A 20654-nucleotide genomic window follows, 5' to 3' on the forward strand; every position below is an offset into this window, starting at 1 on the left:
CAAAAATAATTGCTTTTTGGGGGAATTGGTTTGTCCTAATTAATAGAAGTAGTTTGTAGTAGTTAAGAATTACTGTATAATGACATAGAGAAATTCATCAACTTTCAAACTATTAGAATACAGTAAAATACACTTAACACTAAAACTCTACTGAACATAATTTAATTGTTTATTGAATGTTGAAGAGCTTCAGAATCTTGTGCTTCTAGGTCATTGTTATGAAAGCAGTGATCATTAGGTTATACGTAAAGAAGGAATTAGAGATTCTATAGTAACTCAACTTGTTAATCATGGTGCCTTCCATGCCAGTAAGCCCCTTCAACGTCCCATGCTCACAGCTTCTGCATAGTGGCAACTCAAGTCAACTGTGTTTCAAAGTTAGGGCTCCACCTGTTGATTGGACCAAAATGACATTTGATCCATAAGAAGCTAATCCACAGTCTAGCCAGCAATCTATAATGTACTTTGACATGAAAAAAAATCTTAGGAAATTTAACTTATTTTTAAAAATTATATATTTATATATAAAATTATATATATATATATATATATATATATATATATATATATATATACACCACTGTCAGAGAAAGCTAGTGAGGTTCATGGAAAAATATAGGGTAAAGGAAATTGAGACAGCCAAATTTACAAGTAAACCAAAATTATGTGTAAGCAGAAGGCAGAAGGTCAAGAAAAGATATAGAGAGAATGGAGGGTGAAGAATATAGTCAATAGAGTGAGGAGAATGGAGCACACATATGACAAGCAACTGAATCACATTAATAGTAGAGCCCTTGACTCAAAATCAGTAGACTCCTATCATCCAGATCTTTGAAGCTGCCTGGGATTCTGAGCTGACGTCTAGTTCTGGTTTTCTCTTGATTCTCATGTCTTGCTTGTGTCCTCCCCTCACCCTAAATGACTTGATATAAATTGGGTTTCAAATCTTTTCAATCAAATCAGTATATGAGAATAAAAAGATTAAACTGTCTACTGCTTCCATGGCATTCTTAATTGTTTTGAATAAGCCTCTGCTGGTAATTTATTTGTCATTGGTCTTTCTCTCATAAAAGATTAATACAGTGATAGTAATAAATTTTAATTACTAGCTTTTGGATTTCATTTTCAGTAGCATGTAGACTCTCTGTGAGTAACTCTCAGGTGAAAGGCAGGTTGAATCCAGAAATACAGAACTAAGATTGAGAAGTAAGGCTGAACTCACCATGAAGACCAAAGCCAGCTCTACAAAGAAAGGAATTCCGGGTACTATTGTTATAACTATTTTGAAAAATTCAGGTACTATTTGTCTTAGATCTCCAGAAAAAAATTAATGAAATTTGTGTCAAGTTTTATACATAGTTATATGTTAAATTCACAAATCCCTAACTCTAATATATAAAATAAAAGTGAGTAAATCTAATGAAATTGTATACAGGCACAATATCTAGATTACCAAATTTGAGAAATAAATATGATAAACTAAATACAGCAGAAATGCCAAGAGAGGAGAGGGGAGGAGGAGAAAGAAAGAGCAATGTAGAGAGGAAATTCTAGGGAGTAAAATTATGATCCAAAATTTATATCCAAATACACTTTAGACTCCACAAGGAAAACTGGGAACAGTACATGGACCAAGAGAAAAGGCAGGCTGAAAAAAAGAGAAGACTAAGACTCCATTCATCCTTTACCCATGCAGACCTCTTTACGAATCGGACAGTGAAAGTTTAGTCCAATGCTATATTTTGGCTATAAAGAGAAATTAAAGGGACATTTATGGTCAATGTTGAAAATAGAAGTATTTTACTCAGGGAACCCTAATTACGTTTTTGTTAAATTATGTTAATGCACCTAGGCATTTGCTCATGGTATGTCTGAGAACCCTTGACCCATATTATACTCTCTTTTAATTTTCACTACAGCTAGAGGTTTCCATGTGGCTTTGGTTTTTTTCAGATGAGTATCCTACTTCCCCAAGATACATGATGTTTTGTACTGTACATAAATAGCAAGTAAAATCACCTCAAGGTTCTATGTAGCTAGTTGTGACTAACTCAGATTCTGGCTTGAGCATATCTTTACCACAATCCCTTCACACTGGAGTATAAGGTCACCCTGCAGGCAGATGTCACTGACAGGCCTTGCCCACCCCACCTCCATAACCATCATCACTACCAGATCTCAGAATGTAATGCTCATATAAGAAACGTTATCAACGGATGTTAGACACAATGATATAGTACTGATGTAAGGGCCGAATGGGCTTTCACAGAACAAAACCACCACTCACTTTATGGTTATTATGGGGAAATGCATTCCATATCCTAGTCAATGAGCCAACGTTTTAACTTTAGGAAGGTGCAAGTTGGATGCTGCATGAATATTTGCATGTTTGTGTAACACATGAGAAAGACTTTAAGATTTTCCCTGGGAATACATGCAGGGCTTTAAAATTTTTTAACTGGGAAAAGAGTTCATGTTTTTAGCTTCTCTTCACTCAGGAACATTCACACATTTGTTTTGAGAAGTCAAAGATTTTACCACACTTAGAGAAATGCTGGTTTTATACATTGCTTAAAGGTGAGTCCAAGACCCTGGGAAGATGGCGGAAGAGTAAGACGCGGAGATCACCTTCCTCCCCACAGATACATCAGAAATTCATCTACACGTGGAACAACTCCTACAGAACACCTACTGAACGCTGACAGAAGACCTCAGACCCCCCAAAAGGCAAGAAACTCCCCACATACCTGGATAGGGCAAAAGAAAAAAGAATAAACAGAGACAAAAGGATAGGGACGGGACCTGCACCAATGGGAGGGAGCCGTGAAGGGGGGAAGGTTTCCACACACTACAAGCCCCTTCGCGGGCGGAGACTGCAGGTGGCGGAGGGGGAAAGCTTCAGAGTAGCGGAGGAGAGCACAGCAACACGGGTGTGGAGGGCAAAGCGGAGAGATTCTGGCACAGAGGATCGGTGCCCTCAGGAACACACCAGCCCGAGAGGCTTGTCTGCTCGGCCGCCGGGGCGGGCGGGGCTGGGAGCTGAGGCTCGGGTTTCGGGTTTCAGTCGGAGCACAGGGAGAGGACTGGGGCTGGCGGCAGGAAGAGAGCCTGAGGGGGTTAGTGCACCACGGCTAGCCCGGAGGGAGTCCGGGGAAAGGGTCTGGAGCTGCCGAAGAGGCAAGAGGCTTTTTCTTCCCTTTTGTTTCCTGGTGCGCGAGGAGAGGGCATTAAGAGGGCTGCTTGGGGAAGCGCCGGAGACAGGCGCGAGCCGTGGCTAAAGGCGCGGACCCCGGAGACGGGCGTGGGACGCTGGAGCTGCTGCTGCCGCCGCCGCCGCGGGGCCTGTGTCCAAGCGCGGGTCACTGTCCACCCCGCCTTCCGGGGGGGCCTGTGCACCCCGCCACTGCCGGGGTCCCGGGACCCGGGGACGGCTTTCCCGGGAAAGCGCACGGAGCACCTCAGTCTGGTGCAACGTCACGCCAGCCTCTGCCGCCGCAGGCCCGCCCCACTCTGCGCGCCCCTCCCTCCACTCTGCCTGAGTGAGCCAGAGTCCCCCAATCAGCGGCTCCTTTAAACCCGTCCTGTCTGAGCGAAGAACGGACGCCCTCCGGCGACCTACGCGCAGAGGCGAGGCCAGGTCCAAGGCTGAGACCCGGGAGCTGTGAGAGCAGAGGCAGGGAAATCTCTCTGTGCAGCCTCGGAGGCAGCGGATTAAAGCTCCACGGTCCATTTGATGTGCCCTGCGTCTGTGGAGTGCATGAATAGACAGCGAATCATCCCAAATTGAGGAAGTGGACTTTGAGGACAAGATTTAAGACTTTCCCCCCTTTTCCTCTTTTTACAACGAATTATCCCAAATTGAGGAGGTGGACTTGGAGAGCAAGATTTTTGATTTTTCCCCCTGCTCTCTTTTTGTGAATGTGTATGTGTATTCTTCTGTGTAAGATTCTCTCTGTATAGCTTTGCTTCCACCATATGTCCCAGGGTTCTATCGGTCCGTTTTTTTTTCAATAATTACTTTTTAATTTTAATAACACTACTATATTTCATACTTTATTCTATTTTACTTTACCTGCTCTTTCTTTTTTTCCTACCTTCCCTTCCTCCCTCCCTCCCTCCCTCCGCCCCTCCTTTCCTTCTTTCTCTCTTTCTTTCCTTCCTCCCTCCCTCGCTCCCTTCTTCCTTTCACTCTCTTTTTCTTTCCTTCCTCCCTCCCTCCCTCCCTCCTGTCTTTCTTTCCTTCCTCCCTCCCTCCCAACCCTCTTCCTTTCACTTTCTTTTTCTTTCCTTCCTCCCTCCCTCCCTCCTGTCTTTCTTTCTTTCTTCCATTCCTCCCTTCCTCCCTCCCTTCTTCCATTCACTCTTCCTTTTTCTTTCATTCCTCCCTCTCTCCCTCCTTTCTTTCTTTCTTTCCATCCTTCCTCCTTTCTTTCTTTCTTCCTTCCTTCCTTCCTTTCTTTCCTTCTTCCTTTCTTTCTCTCTCTCTTTCTTTCTTCTACTAATTCTTTCTTTCTACTTTTTCTCCCTTTTATTCTGAGCCGGGTAGATGAAAGGCTCTTGGTGCTGCAGCCAGGAGTCAATGCTGTGCCTCTGAAGTGGGAGAACCAACTTCAGGACACGGGTCCACAAGAGACCTCCCAGCTCCACATAATATCAAGCAGCGAAAATCTCCCAGAGATCTCCATCTCAACACCAGCACCCAGCTTCAGTCAACGACCAGCAAACTACAATGCTGGTCACCCTATGCCAAGCAACTAGCAAGGCAGGAACACAACTCCACCCATTAACAGAGAGGCTGCCTAAAAACATAATAAGGCCACAGGCACCCCAAAACACACCACCAGACGTGGACCTGTCCACCAGAAAGACAAGATCGAGCCTCAACCACCAGAACACAGGCACTAGTCCCCCCCCACCAGGAAGCCTACACAACCTACTGAAACAACCTTAGCCACTGGGGACAGACACCAAAAACAACGGGAACTACGAATCTGCAGCCTGTTAAAGGAGACCCCAAACACAGTAACATAAGCAAAGTGAGAAGACAGAAAAACACACAGCAGGTGAAGGAGCAAGATAAAAACCTACCAGACCTAACAAATGAAGAGGTAATAGGCAGTCTACCTGAAAAAGAATTCAGAATAATGATAGTAAAGATGATCCAAGATTCTATTTCCAAGATCCAAAATCTTGGAAATAGAATAGACAAAATGCAAGAAACAGTTAACAAGGACCTAGAAGAACTAAAGATGAATCAAGCATCAATTAAAAACACAATAAATGAAATGAAAAATACTCTAGATGGGATCAATAGCAGAATAACTGAGGCAGAAGAACGGATAAGTGAGGTGGAAGATAAAATAGTGGAAATAACTGATGCAGAGCAAAATAAAGAAAAAAGAATGAAAAGAACAGAGGACAGTCTCAGAGACCTCTGGGACAACATTAAATGCACCAACATTCGAATTATAGGGGTTCCAGAAGAAGAAGAGAAAAAGAAAGGGACTGAGAAAATATTTGAAGAGATTCTAGTTGAAAACTTCCCTAATATGGGAAAGGAAATAGTTAATCAAGTCCAGGAGGCACAGAGAGTCCCATACAGAATAAATCCAAGGAGAAATACGCCAAGACACATATTAATCAAACCGTCAAAAATTAAACACAAAGAAATCATATTAAAAGCAGCAAGGGAAAAACAACAAATAACACACAAGGGAATAACACATCAGGTTAACAGCTGATCTCTCAGCAGAAACTCTACAAGCCAGAAGGGAGTGGCAGGACATAATTAAAGTGATGAAGGAGAGAAACCTGCAACCAAGATTACTCTACTCAGCAAGGATCTCATTCAGATTTGATGGAGAAATTAAATCCTTTACAGACAAGCAAAAGCTGAGAGAGTTCAGCACCACCAAACCAGCTTTACAACAAATGCTAGAGGAACTTCTCTAGGCAAGAAACACAACAGAAGGAATATACCTACAATAACGAACCCAAAGCAATTAAGGAAATGGGAATAGGAACATACATATCAATAATTACCTTAAATGTAAATGGACTAAATGCTCCCACCAAAAGACACAGATTGGCTGAATGGATACAAAAACAAGACCCATATATATGCTGCCTACAAGAGACCCACTTCAGACCTAGAGACACATACAGATTGAAAGTAAGGGGATGGAAAAAGATATTCCATGCAAATGGAAATCAAAAGAAAGCTGGAGTAGCAATTCTTATATCACACAAAATAGACTTTAAAATAAAGACTATTAGAAGAGACAAAGAAGGACACTACATAATGATCAAGGGATCGATCCAAGAAGAAGATATAACAATTGTAAATATTTATGCACCCAACATAGGGGCACTTCAATACATAAGGCAAATACTAACAGCCATAAAAGGGGAAATCAACAGTAACACAATCATAGTAGGGGACTTTAACACCCCACTTTCACCAATGGACAGATCTTCCAAAATGAAAATAAATAAGGAAACACAAGCTTTAAATGATACATTAAACAAGATGGACTTAATTGATATTTATAGGACATTCCATCCAAAAACAACAGAATACACATTTTTCTCAAGTGCTCATGGAACATTCTCCAGGATAGATCATATCTTGGGTCACAAATCAAGCCTTGGTAAATTTAAGAAAATTGAAATTGTATCAAGTATCTTTTCCGACCACAATGCTATGAGACTAGATATCAATTACAGGAAAAGAGCTGTAAAAAATACAAACACATGGAGGCTAAACAATACACTACTCAATAACGAAGTGATCACTGAAGAAATCAAAGAGGAAATTAAAAAATACCTAGAAACAAATGACAATGGAGACACGACGACCCAAAACCTATGGGACGCAGCAAAAGCAGTTCTAAGGGGGAAGTTTATAGTAATACAATCCCACCTTAAGAAACAGGAAACATCTTGAGCAAACAACCTGATCCTGCACCTAAAGCAATTAGAGAAAGAAGAACAAAAAACTCCCAAAGCTAGCAGAAGGAAAGAAATCATAAAGATCAGATCAGAAATAAATGAAAAAGAAATGAAGGAAACGATAGCAAAGATCAATAAAACTAAAAGCTGGTTCTTTGAGAAGATAAACAAAATAGACAAACCATTAGCCAGACTCATCAAGAAAAAAAGGGAGAAGACTCAAATCAATAGAATTAGAAATGAAAAAGGAGAAGTAACAACTGACACTGCAGAAATACAAAAGATCATGAGAGATTACTACAAGCAACTCTATGCCAATAAAATGGACAACCTGGAAGAAATGGACAAATTCTTAGAAATGCACAACCTGCCAAGACTGACTCAGGAAGAAATAGAAAATATGAATAGACCAATCACAAGCACTGAAATTGAAACTGTGATTAAAAATCTTCCAACAAACAAAAGCCCAGGACCAGATGGCTTCACAGGTGAATTCTATCAAACATTTAGAGAAGAGCTAACACCCATCCTTCTCAAACTCTTCCAAACAATTTCAGAGGAAGGAACACTCCCAAACTCATTCTATGAGGCCACCATTACCTTGATACCAAAACCAGGCAAGGATGTCACAAAGAAAGAAAACTACAGGCCAATATCACTGATGAACATAGATGCAAAAATCCTCAACAAAATATTAGCAAACAGAATCCAACAGCACATTAAAAGGATCATACACCATGATCAAGTGGGGTTTATTCCAGGAATGCAAGGATTCTTCAATATACGCAAATCAATCAATGTGATACACCATATTAACAAGTTGAAGGAGAAAAACCATATGATCATCTCAATAGATGCAGAGAAAGCTTTCGACAAAATTCAACACCCATTTATGATAAAAACCCTGCAGAAAGTAGGCATAGAGGGAACTTTCCTCAACATAATAAAGGCCATATATGACAAACCCACAGCCAACATTGTCCTCAATGGTGAAAAACTGAAACCATTTCCACTAAGATCAGGAACAAGACAAGGCTGCCCACTCTCACCACTCTTATTCAACTTAGTTTTGGAAGTTTTAGCCACAGCAATCAGAGAAGAAAAGGAAATAAAAGGAATCCAAATTGGAAAAGAAGAAGTAAAGCTGTCACTGTTTGCAGATGACATGATACTATACATAGAGAATCCTAAAGATGCTACCAGAAAACTACTAGAGCTGATCAATGAATTTGGTAAAGTAGCAGGATACAAAATTAATGCACAGAAATCTCCGACATTCCTGTACACTAATGATGAAAAATCTGAAAATGAAATCAAGAAAACACTCCCATTTACCATTGCAACAAAAAGAATAAAATATCTAGGAATAAACCTACCTAAGGAGACAAAAGACCTGTATGCAGAAAATTATGACACTGATGAAAGAAATTAAAGATGATACAAATAGAGGGAGAGATATACCATGCTCCTGGATTGGAAGAATCAATATTGTGAAAATGACTCTACTACCCAAAGCAATCTACAGATTCAATGCAATCCCTATCAAACTACCACTGGCATTTTTCACAGAACTAGAACAAAAAATTTCAAAATTTGTTCGGAGAAACAAAAGACCCCGAATAGCCAAAGCAATCTTGAGAACGAAAAACGGAGCTGGAGGAATCAGGCTCCCTGACTTCAGACTATACTACAAAGCTACAGTAATCAAGACAGTGTGGTACTGGCATAAAAACAGAAAGATAGATCAATGGAACAGGATAGAAAGCCCAGAGATAAACCCACGCACATATGGTCAACTTATCTTTGATAAAGGAGGCAGGAATGTACAGTGGAGAAAGGACAGCCTCTTCAATAAGTGGTGCTGGGAAAACTGGACATGGACATGTAAAAGTTTGAGATTAGAGCATTCCCTAACACCATACACAAAAATAAGCTCAAAATGGATTAAAGACCTAAATGTAAGGCCAGAAACTATCAAACTCTTAGAGGAAAACTTAGGCAGAACACTCTATGACATAAATCACAGCAAGATCCTTTTGGACCCACCTCCTAGAGAAATGGAAATAAAAACAAAGATAAACAAATGGGACCTAATGAAACTTCAAAGCTTTTGCACAGCAAAGGAAACCATAAAGAAGACCAAAAGACAACCCTCAGAATGGGAGAAAATATTTGCAAATGAAGCAACTGACAAAGGATTAATCTCCAAAATTATAAACAGCTCATGCAGCTCAATAGCAAAAAAACAAACAACCCAATCCAAAAATGGGCAGAAGACTTAAATAGGCATTTCTCCAAAGAAGATATACAGACTGCCAACAAACACATGAAAGGATGCTCAACATCATTAATCATTAGAGAAATGCAAATCAAAACTACAATGATATATCATCTCACACCAGTCAGAATGGCCATCATCAAGAAATCTAGAAACAATAAATGCTGGAGAGGGTGTGGAGAAAAGGGAACACTCTTGCACTGCTGGTGGGAATGTGAATTGGTACAGCCACTATGGAGAACGGTATGGAGGTTCCTTAAAAAACTAAAAATAGAACTACCATATGATCCAGCAATCCCACTACTAGGCATATACCCTGAGAAAACCATAATTCAAAAAGAGACATGTACCAAAATGTTCATTGCAGCTCTATTCACAATAGCCCCGAGCCGGAAACAACCTAAGTGTCCATCATCGGATGAATGGATAAAGAAGATGTGGCACATATATACAATGGAATATTACTCAGCCATAAAAAGAAACGAAACTGAGCTATTTGTAATGAGGTGGATAGATCTAGAGTCTGTCATACAGAGTGAAGTAAGTCAGAAAGAGAAAAACAAATACCGTATGCTAACACATATATATGGAATCTAAAAAAAAAAAAGGTCATGAAGTACCTAGGGGTAAGACGGGAATAAAGACACAGACCTACTAGAGAATGTACTTGAGTATATGGGGAAGGGGAAGGGTAAGCTGTGACAAAGCGAAAGAGAGGCATGGACGTATATACACTACCAAACATAAGGTAGATAGCTAGTGGGAAGCAGCCGCATAGCACAGGGAGATCAGCTTGGTGCTTTGTGACTGCCTGGAGGAGTGGGATAGGGAGGGTGGGAGGGAGACACAAGAGGGAGGGGATATGGGAACATATGTATATGTATAACTGATTCACTTTGTTATAAAGCAGAAACTAACACACCAATGTTAAGCAATTATACTCCAATAAAGATTAAAAATATATATATATATAGCTACCATATGATCCAGCAATCCCACTCCTGGGCATATATCCTGAAAAGATGAAAACTCTAACTCGAAAAGACAGAGGCACCCAATGTTTGTAGCAGCACTATTTATAATGGCCAAGACATGGAAACAACCTAAGTGCCCAGCAACAGATGACTGGTTTAAGAAGATGTGGTGTAAATATACAATGGAATACTACTCATCCATAAAAAAGAATGCAATATTGCCATTTGCAATAACATGGATGAACCTAGAGAATATCATACTAAGTGAAGTAAGTCAGACAAAGATAAATATTATATGATATTACTTATATATGGAATCTAAAAAATAATACAAATGAACCCAATAGACAAAACAGAAACAGACTCACAGACACAGAAAACAAACTTATGGTTACCAAAGGGAGAAAAGGGGGGAGGGATAAATTAGGAGTATGGGATTAGCAGATACAAACTGCTATACATAAAATAGATAAGCAACAAGGATTTACTGTACAGCACAGGGAACTATATTCAATACCTTGTAATAACCTATAATGGAAGATAATCTGAAAACTATATATACATATAAAACTGACTCACTTTGCTGTATACCTGAAACTAACACAATATCATTAATCAACTATATTTCAATTAAAAAAATTTTTTTAAAGAATACCTTGTTTATTCTGTATAATTGTAACAGATACTATGGATAATCAAATTGTATTTTTGTTAGGAAAATAAGAGAATAAACATATATTTACATAACAAAACAAACAAACAAAAAAAAGGTGAGTCCAAAAAGAAAAGTGCCAAGTGTTCGTGTCATTTTAAATGTTTAGTTTTTGGAATCTATTATAAAGTTTAAATGACAGGGTAAATAAATTTTTTAATGGCAAGAGAGAAAAAAACTAAATTCACATTTTGAGAGTCTATTAAATTAAAGTGATTTTTAACACACTCTGCATTCTCCTTGCTTGAAAGAGAAATAGTAATTCACAGACCAGCCCTTTTTTATTCCTCTGAGAGGCATAAAGAACAATGAGTGAAATGACTTTGAGGGAGAAAAAGAGCTGACAGCCAGCGGGGAGAATGGGTACTGCTGCGAAGAAAGAAGGCAAAAATAAATCTCGGGTAAAGGACGTAAAAGTGGAATGGAAAATGGAGAAACAAGCACAGAAGAATTGATGGGTCGAGGGAAATCAGAAATACTACAAAAGTTTTGCATTCAACACAGAAAATGTAATAGGCATAATACTGGCCAGAAATAAACTCTCAAAGAAAAAGGTTACTTCCAGTGCCCATAAAATACATTCATATTGTGAAATTTTATTTCTCTGCTCATTATTTCCAAACCTTGTATCATAACTGAATTGTCATTTATTTATTCTTAATATTAAGAATCACTTATTCTTTTTTTTAAATAAATTTATTTATTTAATTTTGGCTGCATTGGGTCTTCATTGCTGCGTGCAGGCTTCCTCTAGCTGCAGCAAGTGGGGGCTACTGTTTGTGGTGTGTAGGCTTCTCATTGTGGTGGCTTCTCTTGTTATGGAGCACGGGCTTTAGGCGCACGGGCTTCAGTAGTCGTGACTCGCGGGCTCTAGAGCACAGGCTCAGTAGTTGTGGTGCACGGGCTTAGTTACTCCACGGCGTGTGGGATCTTCCCGGACCAGGGCTCAAACCTGTGTCCCCTGCATTGGCAGGAGGATTCTTAACCACTGTGCCCCCGGGGGAGTCCCAAGAATCACTTATTCTTAATATTAAAAACTCCAAGTTGCATTTCATTAAGGAAAAATAATTAAATGGGAACAAAGTCTGGACTTCATTATGAAAACACATTTGTTTCCTTTTTCCATGGCACTGCGAGAATTCTTTCACGAGCAAATCATCAAACCTTGCCAGTTTCCTTTCTGAACTTTTTTCTTGAATATTATAGCCAATGCCAACTAAAAATTTGAAACTTAGTTAACTGTCCTCATCTGATACACATTTCTCCTTTTTTCATGAAGTAATAAACTGAAAACACAAATATCACAAGTTTTTTGTAAAACACAATCTTAACGAGCCCCATTTTATGTACTGAAAGGAACCCCAAAACTCAGTCCAACAATGCAGTTAATCTTTTATTAATTGTAAAGCAAGTGTATCTCCTGGGAATGGTTTCTTTCTTTCCTCAAACCCTTGCAATGCAGGTACCTATGTGCAGCATTAAATGTCATCATATTGCATAAATCCAGAGAAGTGTCATTGACTTTGGGACCCATATAAATGGTGCCCCCTGGACTTGTGCAGTATATAGGCTATTTGACAGTACATGAAAACCTTAGCAGTATTTATATAATTTTACACACTCAGTTTTTCTAGAGGCTTATATAATGCACCTCAGTTTCTAAAAGTAACAACAATAAAATTTACTACTTATTATCAAAACTGATTCTCAGTCTTTGTCATCCATTTCCCAGTAAGATGCTGTGAAAAGGATATCAGCTTTCCTTCAGAATGTTTAGTTTTAATCTCAAATCTGCTACTCACTACCCATGAGATTTTGTACAACTTATCTAGCCCCTAGGCCTTACTCATGTTTAATAGGATTAACCATGTCTCCCAGGATTGTTATAGGCAATAAATGTAAAAACATAGATAAACTTCCTGATACAGAATACATACCAAATAAATATTAGTTGTTGTTATCATGCCACCAACATACTCAAACTTACATATTTGGATTATAAAAAATTCCAAAAGCTAAGGGGTTCGGGATTTATGTAGGGGCTTAGACTTTAAAGTTATGCCCCTGATTAGATAATTGTCATAAATAATATTCATGGCATTATATATATTTATATTTGTGTGCTAGACTTGTGTCATAGATTGGTACTTTTTCATATGCACATGCACAAATAATTTTCTATAACATAAATTTAAGTTAAAGGACTTTAATAAATACAACAATAGCTATTAAAGGATGTTCAGTCACAAAAAATACAACCCTAGTCTCCCTTACAAGGAAGAGGTAAGTTTCATCAAACATTCAGAGAACAGATAGTCTTATATAAATTATTTCACTAATTTCAAAGGGACGTGGTACTCATGTCCAACTCATTTAATGAAGCTAACAGTAACCTTGAAACAAAAACCAACATATTTTAAAATAGAAAATTATAGCTTAATCTCACTTATGAATATAGATACAAAATCCTAAACATAATATTAACAATCCAAATCCAGCAGTGTATTAAAAAAAACCTACCCATGTTTTATCTATAACAGTAATTAAGAATGATTAAATGTGATAAAAATATATTAGGTAATTGATCACATTAATAGATTAAAACAGGAAATTTATGTGATTATCTCAATAGGTAGAGGGGAAAAGCGTTAGATAGCATTCATCCTACCCATAAAAACAACAACAACAAAAAACCTCTTAGCAAAAGAGTACTGATTTACTTTGTTATAAAGCAGAAACTAACACACCATTGTAAAGCAATTATACTCCAATAAAGATGTAAAAAAAAAAAAAAAGAGTACTAGGAAAACACTTTACTAACCTAAAAAGGATATACACCAAAAATTTAGAGTGACTGTTATACTTTCTAATGGGAAGTCTGAAGCATTCCCTTTAAGTCAAATATAAGATAAGGATATTACTATCACTGGTTCTATTCAGTCATGTCCTGGAAGTCTTAACCAATGCAGTAAAATAAAATAAAACAAAAAATTTCAGGATTGAAAAGGAGTACGCATAAGTGTCATTATTTTGTAGATGACATGATTTTTAGCCTAGAGAACTCTAAAAGAATCTATAGACAAATTATAATAAGAAACTTCAGCAGAATTGTGAGGTGAAAAAAGAGCAATATAAATATCTATAGTATTCCCACATACCAGCAACAATTATAAAATTTAATTTTTAAAGACTCCATTTATAACAGTAACAGACTTTAAAGATACATAGAAACAACATTTTTAAAATTGGGTTGCACTTATATGGAGAAAATTTTCAAAACATTATTGAAAGGTAGAAAAGGATGGCAAAAAGAAAAGAAAAATACAGGATGTTCATGGGTAGAAAGAGTCAAAATATATCGATTTTTAGTTTGTTGAAATTCATATATAAATTAATGTAATTCCAATCAAAATTCCAACAGAGATTTCTGTGAAACTTGAAAAACTTATGCTAAATTTTATAGAAAAATAAAAGCTGAGACAATTTTGGAAACAAAAAAGAAGCTGGGGTAACTTGACAGAGCAGTAGGAAAGCAACATATCACAAAACCCTAATAATTAAGATAATGCAGTCTTGGCAAATTAGCCCAGTGGTAAAGAACAAAGAACACAAAAAAAGACTATTCAATAAATGGTTGTGGGACAGATAATTTTTTAAACATATGGAAAATAAATAAATTGGGCCACCATGTACAAAGAGTTTGTGGTTTAAAAGACCAAAAAATGAAAAACAAAAATTTTAAACATGTATAAGACGGGGTAACAATTTTTATGTCTGCAAGGTAGAAAAAGATTTCTGAAACAAGGAATCAAAAGTATAAACAACAAAGAAAATACATATACTACTGACTGCATTTAAATAATAAAACTAAAATACAACAAAAGACAACATGAAAAGACAAGCTATAAACCAAGAGAAAATACAACAAAAAAAGCCACCACTGGCTGGAATCCAGAATTTACCAAGAACTCTGAAAAATAAGAAGAAAAACGTTCAATAGAATAGCCAAAAGCTATAAAGAGGCAAGTCAAAGAGAAAGTAACATGATTGACTAACGAACAAATGAAAAGATGTTCCTCCTAACCAATAATCTGGAAAATGCAAGTTAAAACCACAATTCAGGACCATTTTACACTCATCGAGTTAGCAATAAATTTAAAGTCTGACAGTCCCAGGTGTTGACAAGAATATGGATCAATGAACTCTCATAAACAGCTGATGGAGTTAAAAATTGATATGCCCTTCGAGAAAAATTTGGCAATATCTAATAAAATTAAAAATAAGCAGACTTTTTCATTTCAGCAATTTCATTCCCAGGCATATGCTCCAGAGAAGCTCTTAATGGGGGGGGGGGGGGGGGCGGCGGTTAGCCACAGAGACCTGTATGCAATGTTCTTTATACTGCTATTTATAAGAGCAAAGTATTGAAAACAACCCATATGCCTACCAACATAAGACTAGATTTTAAAATTGTTATATGGTTAAACTGGAATAATATTTCTGTCATATTAGTTTTTTATGTTTTTCTGTATATTTGCAATATTTCCATTGTTTAAAACAAGCAGAGAGAGAGTAAATAGAGTAGTTATATTTGAAAAAGGAGGTACTTCTGGCTATTTCAAATCTATGAGCCAGGCTAGAAAATTGCTAGAAGAAAGCATTATACAGTAAATTCACAAACCCCTAAAAGACATCGGAATGCATCATCTGTAAGGAACAGTTCTCATCAGACTCACCTAATTTTGTAATATGAAAGAATACAAGATCTGGTGGAAGAAATAGATGCAATGTCCCAACTTTAGCTAGAATTCTTATCCCATGCTATATGGTAGTCTCATCAAAAAAAAAAAAAAAAAAAAACAGTGTGGATGGAGAAAATTTAAAACGAAAATGGGGATAGCATAGTCTAGACCTAGACTCAAGTCAATAGGATAAAATTACACAGCACACAAAGAGATGGATAACTCTTCTTCCTTAAAGATCATTATCAACTTTTGAGAACAAAACTAGAGCCAATCCTGGCTTCCCATGTCTCTTGGCCTCAGTGGTAAAATAAAGACCATAGGCCTTCAATGTGCAGTTGACATCTATCTAAGAGGTAGTGAGAATTCTGTCATATGGAGACATATTTATTAAATTTAAAAAGTGGTCAAAACCAATCTAATATTTCAAGAGAGGATACCAAAAGACGAGTACATCTGAGGGAGAGAAATTGATATTCTACACATAAAAGATGAAAGATAACTGAAGCTCTAACTCAGAAGCACAGTTCACAGTCCCTCACAAGAAAAACAACTTTGGCAAAGAAAGTGGCGATTTTCCATCAAGTGATTAATTTGATAAGAGACACAGGATAGTGAGGGAGGGACAGGTGTCTGCACAGCTGCGTCTCCCACAATCTGATGAGGCAAATCCACCCTCAGTGACCAACGATGTGGGCAACAAGCCACATGGCCTCAAGTGCGGGGACAGATCCATTGAGAGAAGAAGTCAATTCAGATGTCAGCCTGGACAGCAAATTGACTTTTCAACATCATGTCACTGTGATCTAAAAATCAATCACGTTGATGGGATCCAGGAATAGGAATCCTGCCCTGGGGGTGAGCTCAGTTTTTATTTTCTGCTCAATAGTGCATCCACTTCCAACTCCACCACTTAAAAGAAATGTGGGGATAGGAAGACAGGCGAGGAGATTCTTAAAAATCTGCAAGTTGTTATTAAAGCATGCCTATGAGAAAAGAAATGTTTCAACTCATGTTAAGAGAGAATTTTAGCTGCTCATGTCACATCCATGAAAGGCCTTACCCAGAATGTGATTCCAGGCTGTTCTTCATTTTAGGAAAAAGAAAATAAGGGTTTAGATGGGCAACATGAGATATTTAGATCAAAAATTAAAAATAACTTTCTGACAGAGCAGCTGATAAACTTTAAGAGAAGTCCATAAGAGAAGCCGTAGAATTTCCTTTTAAGGAGGAATTCTTTAATGAAATATATTCTATTCTGCTCTGGACAATCCTCTCAAGCTTTCTCCCAGTCCTGAAATAAGAATCTTTCTAGAACAACCCCCTCCATGAAAAATTACTAAAAATTATTTGAGGAAATATTTTAATAGAAACAGAAGTCATTATAAATTAAGTACTTGGCAAGTTAAACTTTGCATTGTGCAATGAAGGTGTTTTATCTTAAATTACACACCCACATCCCAGAAGAAAAATGAGCCTTAATGCTTTTAAAACAGCTAATGCTTCACAGAAAAATATATAATTTCAGAAACCATCTGCCCACAGGTCTTATTTTCTTTGTTACTTCCTTCTGTTTTCTTAACTACTTTGTTAGTATTTGCATAAGAGCAGGACTTGACTTTCGTGAAAGCACAAATATTCAATCGATGTTTACAAGATTACACAATCGTTGAAATTACGCTGAACAAAAAATCACACATGTAGTGCTGAGGCGTTTGCATGCTGAAAGATTGAGCATTACCAGAATAAGTGATATGTGTGTACTCAATATTGTAATTGCTGAAGCTTCTCTATTCTCTATTTGCTATTTGCCAGTCTCTGCCCTTTATCTCATGAATGGGCTCATCTCTTCCTCTTCTGGGTGGAGCGGCAAAGAGGAAAGAAGTGGGGAGAGGGGGGAGTGTGCATAGGGTGTGAAGGTGCCTCTCTCTGTCTGACCCCTACTTGCTCCCTTAAAGGAGCCAGGGCAGGTCACTGTGGCACATACACACTCAAATTGCAGTGGAGGAGTTTTTCCAGCTGAGATTGGGGTAGAGCATAGAGCATCCAGATGCCGTGGACTACGAATAAATGAAAGTGGGGGGCTTCCCTGGTGGCGCAGCGGTTGAGAGTCTGCCTGCCGATGCAGGGGACACGGGTTCGTGCCCCGGTCTGGGAGGATCCCACATGCCGTGGAGCGGCTGGGCCTGCGCGTCCGGAGCCTGTGCTCCGCAACGGGAGAGGCCACAGCAGTGAGAGGCCCGCGTACAGCAAAAAAAAAAAAAAAAAAAAAAAAAAAAAAATGAAAGTGGGGAACACACTCTGAGGACAAGATTTCATGTGCCTTTTGTAATCCAAAGAGTCAGTAAACACGACTAAATTTCATCTTTAAGTGGGACAGAAAACAGTGACAACACCAAGGAAGCGCTGACAGGCTTCTTCCCATTTCCTCCTGCCCAAGGCTGAGCCAGGCTGAGGAAGAACTGCCCGTGCAGGGTGTGGGACTGAGGGAAGAGAGTCTGTTACCACTTAGATTTCATCAGTTGCAAACAACAAAAACTGACTCTAGGAAAAAAACTGAATGTTTTATCATAACGTAAGGTTACTCCTAGAATTAAAGAAAAAGCAGGGGGAAAAAAGTTTGTTTGTTTTTTTTTGCGAAGAAACTAGAATCCAGGCAGCTCTAGGAATTTAGGAACAAACAGACAATTCCTTCACAGCCACCATGACCACCACCCCGCTATCATGAGGAATGAATTCCAGTCCTGCTTGGTTGTCCTTGTGTCACTCAGGAAAAAATTCAAATCAAGGAGAAAGAACTCAGTTTTGAGTTTGTACTTACCCTGCGGACAGCAGGGGCGCCTTGAATGACAGTCCCATGAAACTGAGTTCAGCAGGGCAGGGGCTGGTCACCCCCCCGCCCCAAATAAGCTGCTCTTAGAAGAACCAGGAGTGCATGGCAGGCAGACAAAATCAAAGGCAATGTAGACAATAACTAGCCGGGGCAGGGGTGTAGCTAAAGAGAAGGAGGGTTAGCAGAACATGCATAAAGTCACTGTAGAGGTCAACAGGTTCAGAGATAACAGATTTACTTGACCCCTCCTGATGACTCGTTAGCAATCTAGAACATTCTTCAGTGTGCAAAAATATTGCTTGTCTATCACTCTCCTTTCAGCTGTTTATATTTCAGCTCTCTCATCCCCCTGCCCCCAATCTCATTTCAGTGATAGATTAAGGGGAACATCTTCACTCCATGCTCTTCCCCCAAAGCAAACAGACCATTGTAAATATTACTTCCTCATTGATTCACAAGTTCATTCATTCAACAGCAGCTGCCTTTAGTTTCAGGAAGTGCCACTTAGAAGTGCAATTATTTGGGCCTCCAGCATCAGCAACTACGTCCTTGAGGCAGAACTCAAGTAGCTGAATGAACTATTGATGCAAATGTGCACACAAAACCATGCCTAAAGATTCCTCGAAGTTAAACATGGTCATGAAGAACATTTTCGATTAGAAGATACTTCATCAACTGCAGACTGGATCAAACATCACACCATAAGGGAGCATTCTGAGGTATTCAAAACAATAAAACCCTTGAAATGTTTGAAAACAACAACTCTGGAGATTAATACATGTGTCTATGACACTTTCAAATGGACCCAAAATGAAATGTTTTATAAAAGGTGCATTATTGGGTCATTGTTTATATGTAAGTATAGATATCAGCACTATACAGTCACTCGGTTTCAGGTGGCACCTACCTCAAACAGACCACCCCACTTTTATTTTTTCTGGCTCCTGTTTCTCCGTAGGAAGTGAGTAGACATGCATATCCACACACATGTGCACAGGTATTTACACGTTCACCTACATGACACCCAGCATGTTCTTACACCTGAGGTGGAGACTCTATACATGTAGCATATTTATAAATGATTCACTGAGTAATAAAATCCCATTTACCATTTCTGAGCATAAAGAGCATAAAGCAAAGAGAAAAAAGGAAGAAAAACACCCAAGGACTTGGCAAAAAGCTAAAAATAACAAGGGCTAAAAATAACAAGGAAAAATTTGAAGAGAAAAAATTTTTAAGTATGGTTCAAAGAGAATAAAATTTTTCAACACCAGAGGAAAGATACCTTTCTTCCTTAGGTTTCCAAATCTGAGGTCAGTAGCCAAGCAAATATGAAGAACTGCGCCTCAGCTTTTAGCAGCCAAGAATGTGGTGAAACCTGGGTAGACTACCAGCTAGGAAGTCTACTCTGGAATAAGAAAAGAGATCTTTTTAATAAAACTTTAACACTTTCAAATATTTATAATAAGCTAAGAAGGCTAACAAATGGCTAATATGGGGAACATGGATTTAATGAAAAGATAAGCAGAATTTCTTATCTAGCCCTCAAATAGTCCTACTGCATATAAATGTGTATCCAGTTCAAATTAGATTTTTTAAGAAGTAGAACCTGCCACACTGCTGGGTTTTTTTTTAATGTTGAGCCTTCTTTTAATTTATTTATTTTTATTTTTGGCTGTGTTGGGTCTTCATTTCTGTGCAAGGGCTTTCTCTAGTTGTGGCAAGAGGGGGCCACTCTTCATCGTGGTGCACGGGCCTCTCACTGTCGTGGCCTCTCTTGTTGTGGAGCACAGGCTCCAGACGCGCAGGCTCAGTAGTTGTGGCTCACAGGCCTAGTTGCTCCGCGGCATGTGGGATCTTCCCAGACCAGGGCTCGAACCCGTGTCTCCTGCATTAGCAGGCAGATTCTCAACCACTGCACCACCAGGGAAGCAGCACACTGTTATTTTTTAAGCCTAATCACAAAAAATCTATAGCAAACATGCTTTAAATCCCACATTCTAATGTATTCAGATATTTAGAGTCACAAATCTTTCAAAATTGTGCCCAAAATATACCAGCTAGTTTTGGTTTGGAAGAAACTATGAAACACCATGTTTCCCCAGCCCCGGACCCTTGACCACTACCACCATGGATAAAAATTGTCCAAAAACATTAGAGCAGT

Source organism: Mesoplodon bidens (assembly GCF_964165515.1).
Source record: "Mesoplodon bidens genome assembly, chromosome: 1".
Lineage (NCBI taxonomy): Eukaryota > Metazoa > Chordata > Mammalia > Artiodactyla > Ziphiidae > Mesoplodon > Mesoplodon bidens.